This window comes from Elephantulus edwardii, unplaced genomic scaffold (assembly GCF_000299155.1).
Source record: "Elephantulus edwardii isolate Elephantulus edwardi_28Jun2011 unplaced genomic scaffold, EleEdw1.0 scaffold00061, whole genome shotgun sequence".
NCBI lineage: Eukaryota > Metazoa > Chordata > Mammalia > Macroscelidea > Macroscelididae > Elephantulus > Elephantulus edwardii.
The window spans coordinates 14,212,101-14,218,942 of record NW_006399811.1 but is presented as its reverse complement, the minus strand read 5'-3'; the positions used below and the strand labels follow the sequence as shown (position 1 = coordinate 14,218,942).

General features: G+C 42.7%; 1 pseudogene; it reads left to right on the top strand.

Moving 5' to 3' along the window:
- The first annotated feature begins 3,236 nt into the window (after positions 1-3,236).
- On the top strand, positions 3,237-3,720 carry LOC102848797 (annotated as a pseudogene).
- The last annotated feature ends 3,122 nt before the right edge of the window (positions 3,721-6,842 follow it).

Sequence of the window (6,842 nt, the reverse complement as noted above, 5' to 3'; positions counted from 1 at the left end):
AACCATTCTTGCATTTGACTCAACGGTGTCACGGTAATAACCCTATTTAATAGAGCAGAACTATTTCATAATGTGTTTCCTGGATTATGAAATCGTAGTGGAACACGTGTTAAGTGCTTGTCTGCCAGCCGAACAGTTGATGATGCAATTTTTTTTATTATATTAGTTTTTAAATTATATTATTATCTTTGTATGCATACCGTCAAATCGGATCTGACAGATACAGGAGGAGACTGTTCCTCCTTATCCAGCAGAGCATCTGGTGGATTTGAACCATGTACCTCTGAGATGATGATGCAATTTTTCAGCTGCTATGTCTGACAAAAATGTGGCAGTCTGCTTCTGGAAAGATTTATAGTCTCAGAAACCCTATGGGGCAGTTCTACACTGTCCTGTGGCGTTGTTGTGTGTTAGAACCGACACCCCAGTAGTGAGTTAAAAGCCAGGGAGCATTCCTTGATGACCCAAGATAAAAACAATTTAACCTTTCAGAGCCTTCCCAAGCACATGCCTACTCTTTATTCTTGCTAAATTATTACCAATGCCTTTGTCTACTTCTAGGCTGTAAACCATATAGATGGCAGGAAGAGCTTCAAGGGAATCTGCACAGATCAAAAAACTGTGAAGTTCCATTATAAAGAGATGTAATAAAGATGAGAGTAACTTTGGTAGAGAATGATAAAACTCAAATTCATTGCTGTTGAATCGGAATTGACTAGCAGCTGACCCTCTAAGCAGATTTTTGGAGATGGTGTATTGCATGGGAGGAGATTATCCATCTTTCTCCCTTGGAGTTCCTGGTTGATCCAAATTGCCAGCGAGGCTCAGCCTTTCCATTAGCAGTGGCAACCACGTAGAGACTCAACTTTTAAATCTGTGAATGTCATACTTTGAAATTTTTTTCATAGTTTGCATAATTCAAAAGCAAATTGTTAAAGGTGCCACCTTAGGGTTGGCAGTGGCCTGGGAGAGATCTCTAAGATCTCGGCAAGAACTTTCAGTGCAAACAAAGAGAATTTCTGAGGTTAAATTATTTTTACAAGAGAAATCTCTTAAAGGAGCGTTGGGGTAAGAGGGTTTGGTTAGGACAAAGAGACAAAACACTTGGAGAAAAAAAAAAACAGAACCAGAGAAACAAAAACACAACAAAAAGGAGAAACACAACTGATTTCCCATTGTAATTGCTAAACTCCTTTCCGGTCAATCGCTGACTCTCACTAACCATTTAGGGAAATGGAATCTTGAAAACCTGGCTATTTGGTTTGGAAAGAACCCGGGGTAGCGGGATTCCAAGGACCTGATTGCTGCGTCCCCACCACTTCAAGTGCATTTCCCAGTTTATCTGCCTTTCTCTTTCTGTGGGTTCGCCAGTGCTTCGTTCAAACCCAGTTCGAGTCCCCCGCATCCATGTGCAGGAATCTGCCCAGCTGCCTGTAGGTCTGTGTCCCTAGGTCCACGCCAGGGCTGCACCGGACTGCACTCACCCGGGACACCGCGGGCCCGCCTCCGTTGCCGTAGCAGCCGCCGCTGCTCTGTTCAGTCCTGCTGCTACGCTCCAGCCCAGCCCTGCGGTCCTTTATCTCCACGGGACCTGGGACCACGTGCCCACCATGCCCCGGGGCGCCTGGGGATTGTAGTTTGTGTCCTTCCCGCCGAGCCACCAGGCCGGAAACCTTCTACACACGATCCATGTGATGTATGCGTGCAGTTTGCGTTGTGCGTTACCTCAATGCTGTGTGCCAAAGTAACACTGACGGCAGGTCATAGAGATCCAGAACAGGGATCCTGGCAGGGCATGGCGTTAGCGTGGGGCACAAAACTCATTAGCTTTTTCTGAATGTCAACACCTTTCCTCCTGCTCCCTCTGATACCTTGGTTTTTAAATCTTCCTTTTTTCTGCTCCACAGGGCCCCGCAATAATGTGCCTGTGGATTTTGAGGTTGAGACCGCTTTTCACAAACACCTGAGAAGACTGATGACCGTCAGGGATGTTGTTTCTTCAGTATGAGCTGCTAGCCAAATCCTAAGTATTAGTTTTCAAAGGAAGAGGAGGGATTAGATGTGTTTTGCAGAAGTACTTCAGAGCAAAATCATATATAGTGTGTATTTAGCAGATTCTGCAACTTACCTGCACATTGAATTTGACATGAGTTCAAATGCCATCTTTGAAAGTAATTCCATGCTTGCTTTTTTATACACCTCCTCATTTCCTTTTTGTACACACCTAACTTTAGCATTGATTTCGTTTTGGGTTTCTGTTGATGGGTTGTTTTTTGTTTGTTTGGATTTTTTTTTTTTGTTTGTTTTTGCTAAAGTTTGCTAAAGGAAATGTGCAAAGAGCTGGAGCCAGAAATAAAAAGGGAAGAATTTGCTCAGCGGAAAGACCGGAAAAACAAATTCAAGCCTCAAGTTGCTATACCGAGAGATGTCAAGTGCAAAGTCTTAAATGATCTAGAGAGCATCAAAAGAGGATTGAATTCTGAATACAGAATTATTGCACCAAAAAGAATTGGTCAATACTGAAAAGTTTCAGGAAGTACTATATGAACAAGAGCCAATGGTGACAAAATAAATCCAAGCTGGATTGAAGACACTGGCAAAAAAGAAGGCTCCAGGAATAGATGGGATACCAATAGACATGCTACAACTAACAAATGCAACCCTAGAGGACACCAGGCTATGCAAGGAAGTTTGGAAGACAGCTGCCTGAACACCTGACTGGAAAAGATCCATGTTTATTCCCATTCCCAAGAAAGGTGATCCAACAGAATGTGGACATTATCAAGAAATATCCGTGATATCACATGCAATCAAAATATTGCTGAAGATCATCCCAAACTGGCGAGAACAGTAAATTGACAGGGGACTGCCAGAAATTCAAGCTGGCTTTAGGAAAGGCCATACCATCAGGGATAGATATTATTGCTGATTTCAAATGGATCCTGGCTGAAAGAAGAAAATACTAGAAGAATGACTATTTGTTCTTTATTAACTATACAAAGGCATCTGACTGTGTAGATCACAACAAACTATGCCTAACATTGAGAAGAAAGGAAATCCCAGAACACTTAATTGTGTTCATACAAACTCTAGACCTAGACAAAGAAGCTGTTGTCTGAACGGAGCCAGGGAACACTGTAGGATTTAAAATCAGGAAGGAGCAGTTGGATCTCGGCAGCAGCTGCAGTGTCTTGTCTTCTCTAGCTCTCTTGCCATATCCCTTCTCTTCTGGAAACATGGCTTCTCTGACTGACTCTGATAGTGTCATCAAGGTGTTCAATGGCATGAAGGTGAGCAAGTCTTAACCACCAGAGGAGATTAAGAAGCACAAGAAGGCAGTGCTCTTCTGCCCTGAGTGAGGAGAAAAACATCATCCTGGAGAAGATGCTGGTTAGAGATGTGGGCCAGAATGTTGACTACCCCTATGCTACCTTTGTCAAGGTGCTGCTGGACAAAGACTGCCACTATGCCCTGTATGATGCAACTTCTGAGACTAAGGAGAACAGAAATGGGACCTGATATTTATCTTTTGGGTCCCTGAATGTGCACTCCTTAAGAGCAAAATGGTCTATGCTAGCTCCAAGTATGCCATCAAGAAGCTGACAGAAATCTAGCATGAACTACAAGTAAACTGCTTATGAGGATGTCAAGGACCACTGCACCCTGGCAGAAAAGCTGGGGGGCAGTGCTCTCATTTTCCTGGAGGGCAACCCCCCCTAAAGTCCCCTGCCTAGAGCATCCAGGAGCCTCAGACTTGCCCATGGGGGCTATAGGCTGTCCTCTTCCTGCCAGGCCTGAGAGGCCACAGAGATCACAGCAGGTGGAAGACAATCCCTCCTCTCGCCACCCCTGATGGTTCCAGCCATCCTAGATCACTTTTGATCTTCTGATTCCTCTTGGGCTGAAACAGACCAAGTTCCCAAGGCACCCTAGCTTTATATGAGGACATGTATTTTTTTAATGATACCCTTACTTCATCCCTGGTCCTTTCCCTTTTCAAGCTGCTAATTTCTACCCTCATTAGTGATTCTGTGCTTGTCTGTTTAGTTCTGTGTATAAATGGAATGTTGTGGAGATGACCCCATGACCCTTCCTCAGGCTAGCTGGTTCCCCTCCCTTTTCCCTTTCCCCTTCCTCTCCTCCCTGGTCACAGCCTACTTACTTGCTTGGAGTCAGGGCCAGCCAGGAACCTTTGATTTAAAAAATCAATCAAACAACCAACAATAATTAAAAGGTTCACTAAAAAAGAAACCAGGAAAGATGTACACCCGGGCTGTATCTTTTCTTCACAGCTATTTAGTCTGTATGCTGAGCAAATAATTCGTGAAACCAGATGATCAGAATGTGGTTATCAGGATAGGAGGAAAACTCATTAACAACCTGTGCTATGAAGATGACACAACCCTGCTTGCTGAAAGTGATGAAGACCTGAAGTGCTTGCTACAGAAGACTATAGCCTTCAATATGGATTACATTATGACACCAAGAAAACAAAGGTCCTTATCACTGCACCAATAGGCAGCATGATAGAGAAAGAATTGAAACAGTTAATTATTTCATCTTACTTGGATCCATAATCAACACCCTTGATACCAGCAGTCAGGAGATGTATTGCATTGGACAAGTGTACTGTCAGTGGTCTTTCCATAATATTAACAAGTAATAAAGTCAATTTGAAGACTAAGGTGTGCCTTATACAGTCCATGGCCTTTTCAATCATTTGCAATGCATTTGAAAGCTGGACAACAAATAATGGCAGAAATATAATTGATGCCTTCGAGTTGTGGTGCTGAAGAAGAGTACTGACTATTGCACGCATAGACTGCCAAAAGAACAAACAGATATGTTTTGGAGAAAACGCAGAGCGCTCCTTGGAGAAAAGGGTGGGAAAACTGTCTCTTATACATGCTAGGAAATGGACATTTCACTAAGAGAGGCTATTCCTGGGAAAGGAAAATCATGCTTGGAAAGGTGAGGGTCAAGGAAAGAGAGGAAGACCCCTCAATGAAATGGACTGGCACAGTGACTGCAGCAGTGGGCTTGAGTGTATCAGAGATGGTGAGGGTGGCACAGGATCGGTCAGCATTCAGATCTGTTGTTCACAGGGTCGCTGTGTGTCTTACTGGATACAATGGCACCTAACAACAACTTTAGTATTTGAAAAGGCCGTATCCTCACTTAGATCAAAGGAATACGTAAAATTAGAGTTTATTTTATCAACAGAGCACCATCCTTACCCCATGACCCCATACCACTAGCCAATCCATCTAGTTTGGTCAAAGAAAGGTAATTCTCTTCTGTCTCTCATAAATCTGTTGAATTAATAAAAACCCTCCCCGAAGTTTGCACCTTTTCTTTTGTCTCTGGGTCTCCTGTCTATAAATATCTTGTTTATGCATAAGACCAATTTTGTTACCTTTTATCAAAGAAGACTCTAACGATCTGTGTGAAGGACTATTTTTGTCATTTTCATGAAATGACAAAAACTCCAACTTTCTACCTAATCTCTGTATGTTGTTCTGTGTACCGTCGAGTCAGAACTAACCCATAGCTGACCATTCAGCAGGTTTTCAGAGGCAGTTAATTGCAAGGAAGAGATTGCTCATTCCCCCCCCCCCCCATGGTGCAGCTGGTGGCCTCAAACTGCATGCCTTTGGGATTACAGCGCTGCTTCTTGCTACCAGGCCACCAGAGCTCTCTTCATATACACACACAAACAAAATAATTTTAATTAGTAATTTTAATTAGCTAATTACAGGCTTCCTCCTTTTGATGGCAGCAGGAGTTCAGACATAGCTTATAAGTTTAAGATGATAGAATTTACCTATTTAAGGTTCTTTATCCCAATTGCTCAGATATAGTTTCCTACATTTAAGACAGCAAGAGAAGTTGCCTATGTCAGGGCCTTTAACTATGTTGATTACCTAGCTGTGAGACTGTTATCTCAGGAACTGAGGATTAGCGATCAGGTTACTCTAACACAATAAACTGAGAAATTGCTTGAAGAATGCACCCGTACAAGGAAGCCTGATGATTGCCTACCTCTGACATCAATCACAGGACATCTGACAGTCATCATGGACCAATCTTATCAGACCCCTGGACACTTTCCTCCCAAAATCCTTTTCACTCTCCTATGCCCTTCCCTGCTCCTTTTCTCCACCCTCTTAAAAAGCCCGTCTTGATCCTGAGATGCCAGAAAGCAGTCATTAAGTCATCTATGCAATCACTTTCTCTCAGATCCCCAGCATGTGAATAAAGTTCATTTAAAAGATCCAATCCTTGTCTCTACTCAATTGACTTATGATGACACCCAGACCAAATTTTTTGTGGTTACCTTTTCTCTATTTACTTTCCTTTTTACATAGTGTGCCAGACAAACATACCTTTCCCCCTCTACTTTTTGCAATGGCTGTGGTATGTTTCCGCCCCAAACAGCGACTAATATAAAAGCTTACTAATGTGATCTTGTTCCCAAATGTCTTAGTGTTGATATTGCTGATGGGTGTTCTCAGTCGTCTACAAAGCATGGAGACCCTGTGAACAACACATCTGAACCTTGCCCTATACTGCACTATCCTCACAATCTCTGACATGCTCAAGCCCATTGTTCCAGCTACTATTTCAATCCATCCATTTAAGAGTCATCCTTTCTTTTGCTTTTTCCAGCCTAATATATTTTTTTCAAGGAGTGGCCCCTTCCAGACCACATGTCAAAATTATGTGAGACAGTTTCACCATCCTTGCCTCTAAGGAGCATCCTGATTGCACTTCCTCTAAGACAGATTTTTTCCTGTTTTTTTTGACAGTCAATGGGATATTTCATAATCTTTAACACCAAA